Here is a 19,686-nt window from a genome sequence, read left to right as displayed (position 1 = left end):
AACTGCGGGGGTGGAACGGGGATGGAGCTGGGATGGAGCTGGGATGGAGCTGGGATGGAGCCGGGATGGAACTGGGATGGAGCTGGGATGGAGCTGGGATGGAGCTGGGATGGAGCCGGGATAGAACTGGGATGGAGCCGGGATGGAACCGGGATGGAGCTGGGATGGAACCGGGATGGATGCAGAGAATGGGGCAGGGATCCCCTGGCTGGGATCCCCGGGGCAGAGGCTGGAGCCCTCCTGGAATCTCTGGGATTGTTCACCTGCAGGGAAGGGGGGTGTGTGCATCCAGGCAGTGTTTGGCTGTCTCCTTAGCCAGCTAACACATTGCAGGGCACCCAGCTTCGAGAGCAGCACCTGGAAGAGAAGGAAGATCTTCCAAATAGCACAGCTATGCAGACATTTTCCTACCTTTCATCCACTGTGTGGATTATAGGGGCAGTAGGTAATCTTGCTTTCACTTAACATAAAACTAAACCAGCAGAGATGGCAGGGATATTTCAGGACTGGAACCTTATTTTTGGATGACTTTGATGTCCTTACATACAAATACTCCTTTTAAATAAGTTAAAAGACGCAGCAAAGAAGCACAGAAAAGGGAAAGAAGCACATAAATCCCTCTCACTAGTTCTTGTTTAGTTGATCTGGGCTTAAATTTTCCACTGTTAAGCAGATAATTTTGCTTACTTTATAGCCAATTTTTATATATTCAGAGATTTCTTCTCTGATGGCAGGCTGAAGTTTTGCCTTTACTTCTCTTTCGTTGTTTTAAGAGGACAGACACAGGCACCAGATGCTGGGTCTGAGGCGTTTCTTTCAGGGCCAGAATTCTGGACTTCTTTGGAGGTTTTCCTGGGATAGCAAGCACTTTTCTTCATTTTTCAACCTTTAAGAAGCATATAATTTTTAGCATTTTAATATTTGCCACATACTAATTCTGAATATGGATTTTCTTTACCAGCCTTTTTTTGATGATTTCATGTAGCTTTCCTAAAGACGAGTAAGCATTCTGTGGATTGATTAACCAGTGAATGCCACAGTAGCAAGCTGTAAACTTGATTTTTTCAATTTGTTTCTTTCCTTTTTAAACCCATTTATGGAGCTTATGTTGCCTTAAAAATGCCACCTGCTTTGGCCTGTCCCATTGCAAAAGTGAAGTAACAACCGTGCGGATGTTAGCCCTCTCTGCTTTACCTTTGGGTGCAGCTCCTAGAGAGAGTCCTTCAGAGCAGGAGGGATATGCAGCAGGGCTTAGACATCTAATGGAGCCTTTCCTGGCTGCTCGGGAGCCCTAGGGGTGTGGGCTGGGATGGGACAGGTTTGATCACCGTAAGTGTGTGGGGGAGGGAGGCGACAGCTGAAAACTCTGGGCAGGTAAAGGAGCTTTTTAAATTAAGGATGTTGCTGTCTCAGGATCAAATGGATATGGCTATCAAACACCAGGCTCAAATTCAGAACATCCAGGCTCATCCAGAGGAGCCTCCCAGAGGGGTAATTATGGAGGGAAAATTATTAACAGATTTTGAAATGAAATTTGAGTGCTTTGTCAAAGGATTAAGGGACATGGTTGCCTGTATTGGTATGAACAGTATTTGGCATCCACAAGATTCCTTCTAGGTATTTTAGGTCTCTTTAGAGACTTTATCCGTCCTTTAACATGATGGAATCATGTAGAAGTTAATTTTGCATTTCCCGTTTAAAATCTTGTATTAATACTTGTGAATCTATGAACACAGAGTATCACTAATGAGATTTCTGCCTCGTTCTTCTGTCAGAAAATAACCTCGAGGTGACACACTGTCCATCTGGAGAGCAGAGAAGGCAGTGCTGCTCCTGCCGATGGCACAGCCTTGCTGAGGTAGCTGGGGAGAGCAGCTGGTGGCTGCTGCTGCTGCTCTGCTGCCTGGTTCCACTTCTGAGCCCCCAGTGACTGCAGTGCAGAACTCAGGAGAAGATTTTAGTGATCTGTGCTCTGGACTACAGGTGAGGCCGGGTTTGCCCAGGCTCTGCTGCTCTGCAGCACCCTGGGTGCCGAGGCTCCCTGTGCCATCCCCGCGCTGCCTTGGCTGCAGCTGAACGGAGGCAGGCAGACAGACAGACAGACAGACAGACAGACAGACAGACAAAGCTCGCTGTGCTCATGGCACTGCCCTGCTCGTGCTTCTCTGGGATACGGAGAGTGCGTGTCGAGTTGTCAGGGGGAGCTTGGTGTCCTTGCTGGAGTGCTGAGTGGGAAGCTTGGTCTGGTGGTTCACACTGCAAGCCATGTGTGGAGTGTGTGAGAAGGTCTTACTTTTGCTGATTTTCAGGGTGAAATCACTGAGCTGCTTATGTATGATGTAATGCTTATCTTCCCTTGCCTTGTAAGTGGTTTGTTACTGTAATTTTGAGATGTCTTTAAAATTCCCATCTCTTGTGCTTGTGTATCACTGACAAGACTCCTTTGCTGCATGTTTCAGTTCAGTGTTGTGGAAGAGGGGACTGAAAATGGAACCAAGTGTTGATCCTTCCTCAATGGCAATTTTGTTGGATATTAATTGGTAACTTGTTTTGGATTGACACACAATTATTGATCCCTGGATTTAATAGAAGGCATGAAGCAAAAGGCAGCAGAAGAAAGATGCAGAGCAGTGTGTTCTGTGAGCAAGCAGGGCCATGGCTCTGACACTGCCACCTGCAGTGACAGGGTGGGTGTCAGTGACACGTGTGGGGCCAGAGGTCCCTCCTTGTAAGAGCCTGAATGAGGGATGTGGGACTCCAGGGGCTCTCCAAAATGCAGTTTATTCCATCCAAGGGGTCACAGCAGTCCAGGGCTGTGGGTGGCAGAGCTGTGCCCACAGCTGTCAGCTCCAGCTGCAGGCAGGCCTGGAGACCCTTTGGTTTTGGTTACAATGCATTATTTACTTTTCTTTGCTTGAAATCTTAATGCAGTAGAACCAATCTATACCTGAACTATTGTCTACAGCCTATCATAACTACTCTCATTACCATGTTCATGTTACCATTCTCCAATCACTCACAGTCAGTACATCACAGTTTAAGCTAGAAGTTGTTTTTCAGTTTTCTTGCAGTGGAAAATTCTGAGACTTTTTTTCTACTTGCCACATTTGCTGACTTGTTTGCCTGTGCTATCTTTCTGCTTGGTAAAAACATCTTCTTCTTTGGGGTGGGTTTATCCTTTGCTCTAAGCCATAAAAACCCCTTCTAACTAACACATCCTTTGCCTCCTTGGTTATCCAGTCAGACTGGCTCAGCAATTCTTTTCTTCTATATCAAAACTTGCTTCCATCTCTATTCCTTCTTCAGACTCTACGTTTAAGTCTTTCTGCCAAGCACACATATCTGTGAGACTTTCTTGTCAAAGTTTCATCCTTCCCAACACCTCCTGTGTCAGGGAACTGCTGGGATCACACTGTACATCTTCATCAGCCAGGCAGGCACAGCAGCCTTGTATTCCCATGAGCTGTGGCCAGGCCATAATTAACCTTGTGAACCCGGATTTCAAACAGAATGTAAAATCAGCTCAGGTTATCAATTACAGTCACACTCCATTGATGGTTGCCAAGGAGAGCTTCTTAGAAAGAAAAAGACATTATGATTTGCTCATTTCTTCATAAAGTAGCAAAATATGTTACCATTCATTAAATCATAAATCTAAATAATAGCTAGTCCATAGACTTAATATCACCTTATTTTGGTGCATTACTCCCAGGTCATGGGCCAGTACCATGTCCATCATTAGCAAAGCTCACAAGTAATTGTGTTATAAAACTGAATTAGGAAATGTTTCATAAGAAGAAATTACTACTCTTTCAAATAAGGGAATTTTATCAGTGTTTTGAGTTTTTAATGTAATCATTTTAATCTATGTCATAAATGCTTAGCCTGTGGAAAACTAGTTTTCAGTCTGTGGAAAATTAGTTTTACAAAATTCAGGGTCTTCGGAGTCCATCTGTTTGTTGTAACTTTTGAGCATAATCATTAATTAAAAGCAGTATTTGAGATTATGATCTGTTGAGTATATCAACTGTTCTCAACTGAATTTGTATCTTTTTAATACCAGTCGATGATGATGCTCTATAGCATCAATGTTACTCAATAGCTCAATGTTTATAGGTACTCAATGTTATATGCAAAGCAAATGATAATCTAGTTAGATTTAATTCTCTTATCCTTACATGGTACTGTATGAGTATGCAGAGTATTTTAAAACAAACTTCTTACATTTGTTTTTCCTATAAAGTACTTCATTCGTCATAAAAATGAATGAGGTTATCAGTCAAGGGCTGACTGTTTTTCTTAGTTTGATTGCTACTGTCACCAGTTTTACAAATCTGGAAGGATCCCCCTTTAAAAATAGTTTGTCATTATTACTCTTTAAATACAGACAGTAATTTATCTGTCCACCCCTGCAATATCATATGATGGAGGAAAAAATCCTATTACACGTCCGTAAAATATAAAAGATCTTTAGTAAGCACTTCAATAATTCTTATTTATTCCTTTCTCTTGTTAGTATTGAAAATTTTATTTTCAAGCCTACTTAAACAAATAAACACAGAATTACTAGAATATGTCATCTTTGAAAGGCAATAAATGTTATTTTCTTGAGAAGACTCGTAACATACTTTTGGTCTTTCACAGATTACTGTCTTTACCTGCTAGCAGTACCTGCAGTCCATGCATGAGCAATCTTTTCTCAAACTTCCCCTAATCCTTTTCCTTACTTCATTTTCTGTAAGTATGGATTTGTTAACTGCTCCCAAGATATTTCAGTCATATTTTTATTTTAATCTGACACCAAGGAAAGGGCCTTTAGGAGACCATTTGTCCTCTCAAGGAAGGAGCTGGTAAATTGGGTTGTTTTTTGTTTTACCAGCCCAGAATTTAAACACAGTCTTATTTTAAAAAAACCCAGCATGAACCTTGGGTAAGGGTAGTCCATCCATGGTGCATGAATTCAAAATGTTACATTTCTTTATGTATCCTTGTTAGATTTGGGAAAACAAATTGTATTTAATTCTCTTTAAAGAAATTGCTGATTCCTATGTAGAACATAGGAAAAACACCTGAAGTATAATATTCAGGTATAACATAAATTTTTTCATTAAAAAAAAAAAAAAAAAACTAAACCAGAAAATTATTTAATTGTGCTTTCAATCAGGGTTTAATGGTGTCTGTTTCCATCTGTGAAACTCTGAGAGCTTTGTCCTGACTCCGGCTCTCTTGTTCAGAAGGGCAACATGGTTTGCAAAGGTGTGACAGGATTTTGTGTGCAAGCAAAGGGATGGGCTGAGGTCTGAGGGAATCAGTGTTTGTTGGTTTGGATTTTATGTGTCTGGCTGGAATTCTGGAGGGCTGTATGGAAGCAGTGACGGAGGATTGCCATCCCCAATTACAAGTTCAAGAAAAGGCACCCAAAATAAATTCTGAATCTTTTTGAAACCAATTCAAAAATATTTTATTACCTGTTGAATTTCTTTCTCTACCATTCCTGTCTGTCTTCCTCTGTCCTTCTGGTTAACAAATAACCTTGTAGTATATTTGCTAAAGGGTTCTGAAGAAGCTTGAATTAGAGTATAAGGTGCAGTGTTAATTATTCCTCTCAAATGCATTTGCATGTAGGTGATACAAACAAAACCCTTCCAGTTTCCTTTTTAGTTTCTGCAGACACAAGCAGAATCTTGGATAACAGGATTCTTTAATGTGGGTTGGGGTTTTTTTTCCCCCTCATATCTTAATTAGGAAAGGGAAATATGATTGTATAAAGTACAAACTAGGTTTGCGTATCTGAGCAGTATTTTCTGGATTGTGCTTCTGCAACAATATTTAAGATACGAGAATGGAACAGCACATTGGTCTAAGCCTTGGAAACAATGAGTATTATTAATGCTGTGGAAATCAGCAGAACCTGAAAATCACATTCCTCAATAATAGGATCTCTTCTCTTGCATTGGAATCTAAAAAGTTCTTTAATTCTCAGGTTTATCATTTCACATTCTCAAAGTTCATTTCTTCCCTCAATCTGAGGGTGATTTATGGTTGCTCTGTTATGGATGAAGTAGTTTCATCTTTCACCCTCACTGCATTTTCTCTAGCATTTCTATCACTTAAGACCTCAAAATAAAGGTGAGAGAAGATGAATGTGTGTATGGAAGAACTCTCAGCTGGACCCAGCCCCAGGTACCTGAAACTTTGCAGTTTCTCAAAGTTTAATGAATGTTTACTGCGCCAAACAGAACAACCTGAAAGGTCAAATGAAAGCCAAAGGTGTTATTGCACGGAGCTTCATCACTGAGACCCTCCTGGTATGACAGCAGCGGAGCAGCAGTGTTTTGTAAGCAGAGAGTGCTTTGCTCTGCTGGGGTTGGCACACGTGGGGATGGACACAGGCAGCCCTGGCACACCTGCCTGCCTGGCTGGGCTATCCTTGGGTGGCTTGTTTGAGCCCGTGTGTTCCTTTAAAGAATCCGAGACACAAGCATGTTCAGAGAAACGGAGTGTAACGGTGGTGGTGGCTGTGTGAGCAGCAGGCAGTGACCTGGGTTCATCGCGGTGCAGGAGAGGCAGGGGTGTGCCAGGAGCCCTCTCAGCCTGGTCTGTGGGAGCAGCTCCGGGGCACGAAGGGCGCTGGGGGCAGGGGGGCGCTGGGGGCAGGGGGGTGCTGGGGGTACCGAGGGTGCTGGGGGTACCGGGGGTGCTGGGGGTGCAGGGGGGCGCTGGGGGCAGGGGGGTGCTGGGGGTACCGGGGGGTGCTGGGGGTGCAGGGAGTGCTGGGGGTGCAGGGAGTGGAGGGGGTACCGGGGGGTGCTGGGGGTACCGGGGGTGCTGGGGGTACCGGGGGGTGCTGGGGGTGCTGGGGGTGCAGGGGGTACCGGGGGTGCTGGGGGTACCGGGGGGTGCTGGGGGCAGGGGGCTGCTGGGGGTACGGGGGGTGCTGCGGGCAGGGGGCAGGTACGGGGGGTGCTGGGGGTACCCGGAGGTGCTGGGGGCAGGGGGGATGCCGGGCACACGGGGGGTGCCGGGCAGGGGGGATGCCGGGCAGGGGGGATGCCGGGCACACGGGGGATGCTGCGGGCAGGGGGGTGCTGAGGGCAGGGGGGATGCCGGGCACACGGGGGGTGCTGGGGGTACCCGGAGGTGCTGGGGGCAGGGGGGATGCCGGGCACACGGGGGGTGCCGGGCACACGGGGGATGCCGGGCACACGGGGGGTGCTGCGGGCAGGGGGGTGCCGGGCACACGGGGGGTGCTGCGGGCAGGGGCGTGCTGCGGGCAGGGGGGATGCCGGGCAGGGGGGTGCCCGGCAGGGGGATGCCGGGCACACGGGGGGTGCTCCTTCGGGATGCAGCCTGCCCCTGGGAGGGCTGGAGGCTCTCCCCCGCCCGGGAGGGCTGCGGGCAGCCCTGGGTCGGGGCCGGCCGAGGTTCCCCCCGCTGCTCTCGCCGAGCCCAAGCCGAGCCCGGCGAGGGCGCGCTAAGGAGCGGAGCGTGGCCGGGAGCTGATGGATGATCCCCGGTTCTGGCAGCGCCGGGGCCGACGTTCCCTGGGCATCCCATCGGCATTAGCAGGCTGACAGCTCAGCGTTTAGGACATTATGGTAATTTATCCTGCAAACGCTGTCACCTGCACTGTCAGAGTTTGTTTTTAATGATGGTATAACTATTTTGTTTGTTTGTACTGCATTCTTTTCATTTGGCTAATGTCTCCTCATTAGATTGCACCTAGTAAATGAGAGTAATTAAGTGTTTCCTATAGCTCAGATGCAATGATTAAGTTGCAGAGTTGGTGCTGATTATGTTTTGTCATTTATCTCTATTAATCTGAGAATAATCCAGATGATAAACACATGTAATTTTTTAGCTAATGTTCAATAGATGAAATTTATAGCTTCTCAATGGAGCCAAACAATGTGTGTATTTTTATATGAATCCTAAGTTATTGTACTTATATTTAAACATACAATTATCTGTGCAACTAAGAAAAAAAAGTGGAGAATCTACTGGATGTAGAGATTCTCACTTCCAAAAATGCATTTGTGTATGGAAAATGACTACTCATAATTCACAGTTTGGTGACTGTCTTTATTCTGCTTTCTCAAATATCTACAGAGATTCCTGTGGTGATATTTCTGAGGAATTTTTCCTGCAGTTATTATCTGTATTTGTTATTATTAATTCTAGAATACAAATTACATCTCTGGTACTGAAATGTAATTTTCATATAGATACTTCCAAATGACTCAGTTTAGAAACAAACAAAAAAACTACACTAGCACATCAAATTAAGTACCTCACAGCAATTTGTAAATCTTTATTTAACTTTCATGCTGTAGATAGACATTGAAAAATAGCTTCAGTTTTTTCTTCAACACAAAGTAGCAATAATTAATTTTGATACAAATAGTAATGGCAACACTAGGAATACCCTGAGTTGTTTGATGATGTTCCTTTGTTTTCCTGTCTCTGTGACCTTCCTAGCACATCACACTGTGATGTGCTATTTCTAAATTTATTTACTATTTCTAAATGTATAATTTACTATTTCAATATATATATACTTTGAGAAAGGCAGACATCATAGCCCCATAATTGTGTGGGGTTTATACATCAAAATTCTGATTGGCTTCAAAAGCTGCAGCTTTTGTGTGTCTCCAGGTAATGAACTGCTTCAGCATGGCATTTGGAAGAGCTGTTGAGGGACAGACCCTGGGCTAGTCTGGGGTTTCTGTTAAATGTATGTAAATAAAAGCTGGGCAGTGTTTCAGGTGTGCCTCCTGCCTGGCGTTCCTGGCCAGCAGGGGAGCCTCTCCCTGTGCCTGGTGTCCCTGGTGTCACAGTGTGTGTGCCCTGTGCTGTGTGTCCCTGTGGTGTCAGTGTGTGTGCCCTGTGCTGTGTGTCCCTGTGGTGTCAGGGGTGATGTTGTGCCTGCTGTCCCTGTGGTGTCAGGGGTGATGCTGTGCTCTGTGTCCCTGTGGTGTCAGGGGTGATGCTCTGCCTGCTGTCCCTGTGGTGTCAGGGGTGATGCTCTGCCTGCTGTCCCTGTGGTGTCAGTGTGTGTGTCCTGTGCTGTGTGTCCCTGTGGTGTCAGGGGTGATGCTCTGCCTGCTGTCCCTGTGGTGTCAGGGGTGATGCTCTGCCTGCTGTCCCTGTGGTGTCAGTGTGTGTGTCCTGTGCTGTGTGTCCCTGTGGTGTCAGGGGTGATGCTGTGCCTGCTGTCCCTGTGGTGTCAGGGGTGATGCTGTGCCTGCTGTCCCTGTGGTGTCAGTGTGTGTGCCCTGTGCCTGCTGTCCCTGTGGTGTCAGTGTGTGTGCCCTGTGCTGGGTGTCCCTGTGGTGTCAGTGTGTGTGCCCTGTGCCTGCTGTCCCTGTGGTGTCAGTGTGTGTGTCCTGTGCTGGGTGTCCCTGGTGTCAGTGTGTGTGTGCCCTGTGCTGTGTGTCCCTGGTGTCAGTGTGTGTGTCCTGTGCTGTGTGTCCCTGTGGTGTCAGTGTGTGTGCCCTGTGCTGTGTGTCCCTGTGGTGTCAGGGGTGATGTTGTGCCTGCTGTCCCTGTGGTGTCAGGGGTGATGCTGTGCTCTGTGTCCCTGTGGTGTCAGGGGTGATGCTCTGCCTGCTGTCCCTGTGGTGTCAGGGGTGATGCTCTGCCTGCTGTCCCTGTGGTGTCAGTGTGTGTGTCCTGTGCTGTGTGTCCCTGTGGTGTCAGGGGTGATGCTGTGCCTGCTGTCCCTGTGGTGTCAGGGGTGATGCTCTGCCTGCTGTCCCTGTGGTGTCAGTGTGTGTGTCCTGTGCTGTGTGTCCCTGTGGTGTCAGTGTGTGTGCCCTGTGCTGTGTGTCCCTGTGGTGTCAGGGGTGATGCTCTGCCTGTTGTCCCTGGTGTCCTGCGGCCGCTCTGCTCCCTGGGGATGGGCTGCAGTGAGATTCCAAAGTCACCTCCCTTTGGAGGTTCCTCTGCTTTGGACCACTGTTTCTTGCTGGATGTGTTCCCCTGAACAGGTCCTGGCCCTCTCTGGGGAGGGTCTGCCTGGCAGGTGCTGAGCAGAGTTTCACTGTGCTTCCCTGGGCTCAGAGCTCCTGCAGAGCCCTGGGCTGGCTGGCTGGCTGCAGGTGCTCAGCCCGTGGCCAGCCCCCCAGTCCCTGCTGCTGGGGAGGTGAATCCTGGAGCTGGGCTTGGTCAGAGAGGCTCTCTGCCATGCTGTGAAGCATGGTCAATAAAAGCAATGAGATTTGTCGCTTGTCCCAGTTTCAGGTGGTCCCACCCTCTCCGCTCCAGGAGGGGGACAGTGGGTTTGAGCTAAGGGGAGCCAAGAAAGCTGCACTGAATGCTGGTGTGGCAAAGGCAGCTGAAACGTGCTGGGCAGGAGAGCTCAGGGCTGATGGGCATGGCCCAGCCAGAACCCCCAAATTTAAGGGGTTTTCAGTTTGTGCACATTTGTTAGGCTGCCTGAGACTTTTCTGATATGTCTTCTGGATGAGTCCACAATTATTTAAGGTTCAATTTTCATTTTTTAATACCTAAAATCACATTATTGATACAACTTGGTAGACTTCTAGCTTGAAATATATGTTAATCAGATCAAATTGTTGCTCGTTAGAATTTGTTTCCTGAGAACATCCATTCAAAGGCATCAGCATTCTTTCTGGAAAAGCAAATACTCTGTTCTGTTTATGTGGGTCAATCCTGGAGTAGCTGCTTAATATCCCGTGTCTGGAATTCAGTTGTCTTTTCTCTTGGGTGGGTCAGGAAGGCAGTTGAAGCAGGCAGTAATGGCTGCTGGGCTTTCATTTCTTTGTGACTGGTAAATGAAACACATGCAGCCTCACCAAACTACATGACTAATGACAACCTCCAGTGGCTCCTGCAATCAAAGATTAATTTGCTTTATCAAGTTTAAAGAATAGTAGGTGATAAATCATGTCAAAAAGAAATAATCAGTGGCAGGCTGATGTTCTTTTGCACAGTGGAGGACAGGTGCAATAGAGGATTCATCTGCCATAGACTGTTAATTTTGTTCTCGTGCTGATGTGTTAATTTTTATTTAGTTGATTTTTCAGTCAAATGGGATGCATCGTCAACTAATATTTTTACCTAAAATAAATAGTATTGCTTTTTAGCTCTAAAATTAAACATGTTTGGAGTCTGTCACTTTCCATCAAAATATTTCCCACTTAATTCCTTTAAAATTGATGGATATATCTCTCTCCCATTGGGTTTGCTGTCTTGGAGCACAGCTTAATGTGGACAGGAATAAAAATATGCTGTACGTATCTGGTGCATGCATAATATATTTCTTTTCTCCGCAGTTGATTCTTGTTTAGCCAGATCTGCTGTGCTGTTGTCTGTGCAGGAGAGGGCTGAGGTCAGTCCTAGAGGGCCTCTGGTGCTGCAGTTGCTCGGGGTGCTGGCCGCTGAGGTTTGACCCGTGCGGGACCGGCTGCCACCTCCTCCCACCCGCAGGTGGCACAGCGCCGAGGGATCTGCCTGGAGCAGCAGGGAATCAGCTCGCCTGATTCTCACCTGAGGAAGCCATTCAGCGTCTGCAGCTCTGTCACTTATAACTGAATATAATCATCCCAATAAAACCTACAGTCAAAAAAAAAAATCCATTGTAGTCTGACATGGCATAACATGGCACTGACTGACCTGCATTTATTGTGAATCCTGGTGTCCACAGAGCAAGGGCTGCAGATGTTTGTTTTTCAAGGAAAATCCTGGGCTAACTTCGCTCTCCAGCCGCACAGTCGGCTGTTGAGCATTTTCAGTCCTTATTTCAGTTAAACCATGGCCCAGCAACATACTTGGCAACAATGTTTTCTGTGTGTAAGAGAATTTTAGTAAAGGAATAATGCAGATTCAGTTGTCTTCAGTGCTGGCCAGCACTGTGTGTGATTTCCCACCAATATGTGAGCCCTCTAGTGGCATTCCCAGCGCTGGAAGTGTGGCTGGCAGGGCACAGGATGCCCTCGGAGAGCTGAGCATCCACACAGGGTGGCTCATTCTTAACACGGTGGTGGCTCTGGGAATAGATTTGGGGAACAAGAGTCTGTGTTTATCTACTTTGGGCCAAAAAAAGAAAAATATCCCCCTTGCAATTTAAATCTAAAATTCTGTAGCTAAATGAAGACATTTCGTAAATTTCCTTCAGCAGTCTTTAGGAATACAACTCCTCATAACAGCACTTTCACCCCAGAAAAATATCTGTAGCTGTCTTCAAGTTGATAACAGATGAGTGAAGATAGGTAATAAATAATAGTATGGAAAGTCTTCTTGTTTGAACATGTTTTGCCAAAAGCACTGAATATGAAGTTGGGTGAGAGAAAGGAGAAGCATTCTCTGAGTGTGACTGACACACTTTATGATGATTTAGTGGAACACCTCGCGGCCGGCTGTCGCTTTTTTTCACAGGTGTTCCAAAGCTGTCACACCCCTGTTTCTCTAGCACAACAAAGTCATGATCTAATTCATTGTTAATTGTTGAATGCTCCTTTTCATAGTATCCAGAGATGCCCCAGGAGCCACGTGGCATCCTTGGATTCTTATGTGTCAAAAAAATGGAGTCGCAACCTTAATGTTTGAAGCAGTACAGCTTGGGTTCATCTGTGGATCTCTTGAACTTAGGAAGGCTTGGGGCTTTTTCCACTTAGGAAAAAGGTGTATCTTAGTTAAAACAAAAATGACGATAAGCATTTTCTCCAGAGCATCTGGTTCAGGTTTGTGTTAGGCTTTGTGAGTGTGTGGTGTAGCAGGGTGTGATTTTCATACCTAATTGGGTTAGTGAAAGGCAGAATGACTGGTGCAGCCCTGTGCGTGTGCACAGGAAGGAGCAGGGGTAGGCTGCTCCACCCGGGCAGTGTGCAGACTGGGGCAGTGGAGACTGTTATCTTGTCTGTAACCATTTTCCATATCCTGAAATCAGATTTGCAGAACAAACAGCAGTTGGGCTAGGCTTCATATTTCATTAGATGGGTGCATCCTCACAAAATTATTTTTATTAGGCCATGCAGAGATCTTTCTGACATTTACTTTTGTGTGCTTATAGAGTAATCAAAAATGCTAGTAATGTCCTGATATGGATCTGTTTCACATACAGGAATATATTTTTGAATTATGCCTTTCAGACTTAAATGCACTTTTGTTAAACATCACAGGAAGGCAGACGATTTCCTTTCTTCCACTTGCCCTTCTTCTGAAGCAAGGAGGGGAAAAATACCCCAAGTGTTTCAGTGGTGTGTTGCACACAGGTTTCATCTGTATCATCTTTGTTGGAAGAGGTGGTAGTTGGCACCAATGTGGATCAAAAGAACAGCAGTTAGGAAGGCCATGAGGAAGGTTCCATATTATTTCTCCAGAGCATTCTCACTACTGACGAGTTGTTTCTTGAGGCATGTAGCTCTATTGAGAAAGATGTCTTCTGGGAACAAAAGTTTTATTTCTGAAGCAGGGTTTTATATCAATTTAAGTATTAAATGATTTGTATAGATATCATCTACACAATAAAGTGTCTGATCACAAGATACATAAAAACTTTCGTGTGTGAGTCAATATAAAATCATATTATTTTAGATTTTATAAGAATGTGCACAGAATCTGATGATTTAAGTAACATTAGTAGAGTAGACTATCTTTGAATGAGCTCTGAACAGCACAAGTCCATTCTAGTTTATACATTTTCTTTAATAATCAATTTCTTCTGAATAACAGTGACATTTAGATATTAACATAATCATCTCAATATGTGTGCTAAACCATATGAACTAAACACTTAGTTTAGCAATTTCTCATAAGGTGGGGGTGAGTCAGCAGCACCTTCCCAGCTCACTGGGCTTCTGAGGTGCTCCAGGTTCTCCAGCTGGGAGCAGCTGTGTCTGACAGCATCTGTCATCTTCAGATGAGAGCGCCGTGTTTGCTGAGGGGTCAGCAGAAGGAGCTGTGTGCATGGGAAAGGCTGTGGCTGCCACTCAGACTGGGAAGAGGCAGGACAGGGTACTGGCTGCCACGGGGTCCTGCGGGAGCCGGGGGCCTGGAGGGCACTGGGCTGCTGGGGCTGCTGCTGGCTGGGGACCTGCAGCTCCCGTTGGGCTGCTCAGCACCGGCCAGCCCATCCTTCAGTGTGTCCTCTGCCCTGTGCCTCACTCAGCTGAGAGTGAGAGGGCCTTCATTTGCTCTGCCCTGCACTCTTCTTAGCATGCTGACAGTCTGTGTTTCCCTGCCAGAGCCAAGGCAGGCTGTGTTCTCGGTGCACAACTTCAGGCTGTCACTCCTTTGTTTCCAACTTCAACTTCAGAGGCTGCAGTCTGAAGCTCACCACGTGCTACTGAGAATAATCACTGATCAGGGTTCTTGACCAATTTTGATTGATTGGTTTCATTAGTTTTTATTACTTTTGTAAGCTTTTCGATAAATACTCATGTAACTGTAATTCTGCTCCCTGCTGGTGATCCAGAGTTGGATTTATTGCTGTTATCTGTACAGCATATTTGTGTTTGGAATTTCTTGACTAATACTATGCTCTCTCAAATTTTAGCTATATTTTTTAGTTGCCTAATTTCAGCAAAAGTTAAAGATTGGCAACTTCTCTTTAAATTATGCCTCTCAAATACTTTGTGTGCTCATAGGTCAGATCATCTCATTCTTTTTTCCTGAGCTCTTGCTTGATTTCAGTGTCCTGTGTTTCATCTTGAACTCTTGGGTGAAATTCAGAGTTGATGAATTTTTGGTATTCGAGTGTCACTGTGCTTTTATATTTAAAGATATTTGTAACTCCTCATGAACCAAACTGTAGTTTTTAGGGGTCTGTCCTATTAAATTCTCTTTCCCCTGTGCACCACTTTGAGGACTCCTGTTCCTCTAAGGACCCTCCTGATACAGACACACCAGGCTTGGTTCACTTGTTATTCTTGACCACCTTAGAATTGCACCAATATTTCATCCCCACAAGTAGACAGACTAACCTGAATTAGGAAACCACAGGCTCTGCTTTGTTTGTTGTCCTGGCCACTTGGTTTATTACACCTTGTTTTTGTCTGCTTTGGATAAAGAATGTCTTTTTCTTGCTGTTTTAACCACTGATGCAAAATACAGGAAAACACACTATCAGGGTAAACCTAGGATTAAAGGAGTGGAAAAGTGTCTGGAAACTATTTCCCATCTCATTTTGCATCAAGCAGTGCTTGTCCAGGGTGAGAGACGTGCCCCACAGCATCTCAGGTCAGAGTGATGGATGGTTATGGGAGGAATTCCTGGTCCTGCCATCCCCCACTGACATGTCAGAGGTGTTACCTTAACAGGCAAAGTCTTTAAACAGTTTTATGAGTAGGGAGTTGAGATCTGTTTACATGCTCCATTAAAGAACTGCCATTTTGGAACTACAGAGGGAAAGTTGTGAGAGCAAAGCAAAACCAAAGCTTCAGGAGCTCTAAAAATCATTGTGAGTGGAAGAAATAATATTTCAACTACACATCTGAATTTTAGCATATGATGATATAGGGACAATGAAAAGGAATATAATGTTTAGGACAATGATTTATGAGACAATCAAATTGTAAGGAAGAAATTTATGAAAATAGTTGAGCACATCAGGCTAAAAATAATGTAGATGGAAAGGCAGAGACCATGCATCTCAGCACTCTGTGCTGCCAGCAGTGAGGGCTGGACTGGCCATGGAGCAAAATTATTTATTTAAGAGCAGTTCAACGAGCTTAATAGATATGTCTAATTTAAAGCATTTCTTGAAGAGATGCATGATGAAATAAAACTGCAGGGTTTTTTGGTTGAAATCTACTTTAACAAAGAAATGCTTTCCAAAACCTCTGATACTTTTTAAAATTAAAAATACAAATTGTGGTTTGCATGGTATGTGCTGGAGAATTATTGTTTTATATTACAGTAGTATGTTGCAATTATTATTTAAAATGTTATTTAATTTTTAGATTCAGGTGTAAATCGGTGTTATCATGCTGAAATTGAAAAACTGTGGTCCCCTTTTTTCCCTGAAGGTATCTTGAAGGGCATTAACTAAAAAGGCAATTTATTTTTAAAATATTTTCACCTGAACTACTGGTGCAAATTTTATGTTTAGCTATGTAAATCTGTAAGAAACCCTTAGAAAGTTACCTTTTGTTTAATCTTATGTGGAGCCCCTGGTTCGTGCTTGTCTGTTTAATAAAGGGTCAGATTTTATTTATGTGGTTAAGTAGAACATAAATGTAGACACTTCACACGATGTACCATGTAAATGTAAGCCTTTGTAGTTACAAGGTTTTTTGTAGCTGGAGAATTGTTTTAAAAGGCATGTAATTTATTAGCTATCAGTAGCTGCTTTATTGCCTTGCCGCGCTGCAGTAATAAATAAAAGAAAGTGAGCTGATTTTACAAATGGCACACAAGGTGCACATTTTGTGAAAAAAGTCTTTTTTTAAAGAATTGGCATTAAATCCTTTTTTGTGATGACAAAGAGGCTAAGAGTGCAAACTGTATTTTCTGTTTATCGAAAACAGAGTCTCTTTTTCTCGAGGGCATTTTTTCCTATGATCATCAAGGGATTTCAAAAGCAATAAAGTGTGGAATCATTGTTCGACTTGAACAGTATTAAAACTTAGGTTTTAATTTCAGTGAAGTAATAAGATTTGAACCTGTCTCACATTACAGCACTGTAAGGCATTTAGCAATTGTATTTTAAAGGAGGTTTTTAAAATGCAGCTCACTTGAAAGCTAACTGTGTATCGAGTAATTAATAGTTTCTCTTCAGCACAGGCTGTTGTGAATCATACTAAGAAATCTTGGTTTTGTTAATAACAAATTAAGATAATTGTAAGGAAGTTAATTTGTAATTAGTTTAAACTTCAAATCTTTTTTGCCCCTTTCTGAGATAGATTTTCAAATGAAGACAAAAAAAAAAAACCACCAAAAAAAAAACCCAACCTGAGGGTTTCAGCATGATTTTCACCTTAGCACTGAGGAAGAAAGGTCACAATGTTTACCTGTATATTTCAAGAAACTGTATTTCTTGGTTAGCAGCATATGTCGGCTTGCCTTTAAGCAGTGGTGAACTATTTAATCAGTAAACACACTTTATAGAATAATGCAATTTCTGTTTCAAAATTGCACATTGCAGAAAATTCTGCAGAGCTTCTCTCTTCTGTACTGACACGGGGAGCTCTGGGATACTGGAACTCACTGTGCTGCTCTGGCACAGATATTCTCCGAGCTCAGACTGAAAATATTCCTTCAGGTTGGTGGGTAAAATGTGGGCTGGTGAGGGCAATGCACAGGTGTGATTTTGGGGAGGGGAGTTTGGCACAGGTGCCTGTTCCAGCTGCCGTTGTGTTGGCGTGGGTGCTGAGAGCTGTGGCCTTCCATGGAGGTTTTGAGCAGCAACTGCCCCCACCAGCCATCAGGTTTGTTCCTGTATTCTACTAGATGGCCTAGACTGTAAATATTAGAGGATCTAAAATAAATCAACATATTATCCTAAGGATACAAAGCGTAAGAGCTATTTGTGGCTAGGAGCCCTTGACAGATAGTTGGGCTGAGGCAGATGATTGCCCGCCTTTGGATCTGGCTCCCATTGCTGTGCCTGCAGGCAGTGTGGTGTTCTAGTTGTATATTGATGTCAGGGTTACTACTGAGTGGCTAGCAATGACAGATGTCTATAATTAGAGGCAATGCTGCCAGTATTTCAGAGGAGCCGGCCTATGTTGAGCCATTATCTTATTTCTGGCTTGCCAAAGAGGGTTGTTCAAATTGCTGGTATTAGCTGTGGTGGCTGTAACACCTCTCCTTATGCCCTGGGATAAATGTGCAAAGGCACCATCATGTACAATCCTGGTGCAAAGCCTCTTCAGAAGAAGTGATCCTGCTAAATTTCATGTGCTTAAGGCTCGGTTTGGAGATGCAGAACACCCGCAGTGCTGTTATTCAGTGCAGTGCAATAGTTTTGGATAGAGAGATTTTAGAGCTGTACTAAGTGGCTCTGATTTTTGTTCCTTGTTTTTAAGTGCCAAAGTGATGCAGATTCTTGACTGTTGGTGTTTATTGCACATAAGTATGCTGAGTGGGCCGCTCATTTAGATACAATTCAGCATCTGAATAAAATTTAGCTGCACACTTGTAATAGTTATATAGGGGCAAGTCAGCGTGTGGATTAGTGCCATTCGAGTACCTGCACTTCTGGATCTTTTGGAGTGTTCTGACTGGCACAAATATAACCTTGTAACTGCACAGTGGTGCTTCATTTCAATCACGAAGGATTTTAAAACAGCATTTTGGCTTATTGTTAAGCAAATCCTTGACTGCATGTATGGCTTGAATTTATGCCATTCAGTGTATAGCTCTGATGGAAACTGCAGCCCAAAACTGTGCTTCAAAAGCTAAAAATCTTCTGGAAGGTGTTCAAAAAGTAACAGCTGTTAATTGTATTTCCATTTTCACTATAATATCTGCTCTTTAAGCCCTGAAGGGGAAGATAAGAGGCAGTGGAATTAAAACTCTAACAGTGCTTAACAAAAATGAAAGTCTAAACAAGACTATTTAAGTTAAGCATCCTTTTAACTAATGGCTAACTGAAAACCTAGCAGGTAAACCCATTTCTTTTTTCTTTGTTTTTTACGGAGAATGCTTCTCAGGCTGCATCAGTTATAAGAGCAGCTCGTTCATGGCAGGTCTCCTGTGTAAGTTCAGCAGAATCGTATCTCTTTCTTTCAAGATTTTCAGAAAACATGGATTAAGGAAAGAAGAAATAAATAAGTAAATAAAAGCTGAGAGATAGTGGTTGAAATAGAGATCAATTTCCATGTAAGAGAAGGCTCATTGCTGGCACCATATAGGCATTTTGTAGATCAGGAAGCAGGGAGTTAATCACTCTGGCACCCTAGACTCCTCTGAATCCTCCAACTTATGGGGAAGACCTGGGGAGCAGGGCCTGGAAAACAGCCTTTGTGGGAACTGTTAATACCTCTTACTGTTGGAGCTTGTGATGGCAGAGTATTTCAACAGACTAGGAGGTAAATAACATCCACAGCAATGAGCCACACAGCACATTTACCCTTCCACCTAAAACAGAGCACTTGGTCACAATAACAATCTCCTCATTTTTAAATGCTGGGTTGTAGTAGGTCTCTTTCAGTGGAGGATGACTTTATGCAGTATTTTAAGCTAGGTTTGGAGGTAAGACAATAAATTGTCTATATGATTTATGTAATTGGTGTGGGTGCTCTGGTTGATATGAGCACAGGTAGCAGTGGGTAGGAGAGGAGCAGCTGAAAGCCCACTTGAGTCTTCAGAGATCCTGTCTGAACTACCTGAGGCACTTCCTTAGGCCTTTCTGGAGAGTTCCTTCATTTAGAGTTTACCATAATCCAACATATTGACTCATTCTCTTGGTTTAGGCTCTGAGCTAAGAGGTTTTTGAGCTGTTGCCTTTTTAAGACAGCTGGTCAGGAGTGGAAGTGACCAAGGTTTTCCTCTGCTAAGAAGGGGAGATAAAAGCCAGGGCTCTTGAAGCCCTCAGTTTGATCAGGAGATAAAGATGAGTGATCTGGCACCCTGATAGTCCAATTAGGGGATCCAGTTCCCATTTCCTGAAGCTGGCTGCAGAATGTGGAGCTGGATTTCTGCTGTGTTATGATGGAGATTTTAAGTGCTGAAAATTCAAATCCCTGAATGTGATTTAAAAATAGGGGAAATTACAAAATG

Source organism: Haemorhous mexicanus, chromosome 15 (genome assembly GCF_027477595.1).
Source record: "Haemorhous mexicanus isolate bHaeMex1 chromosome 15, bHaeMex1.pri, whole genome shotgun sequence".
NCBI lineage: Eukaryota > Metazoa > Chordata > Aves > Passeriformes > Fringillidae > Haemorhous > Haemorhous mexicanus.
This window is presented reverse-complemented; position numbering follows the sequence as displayed.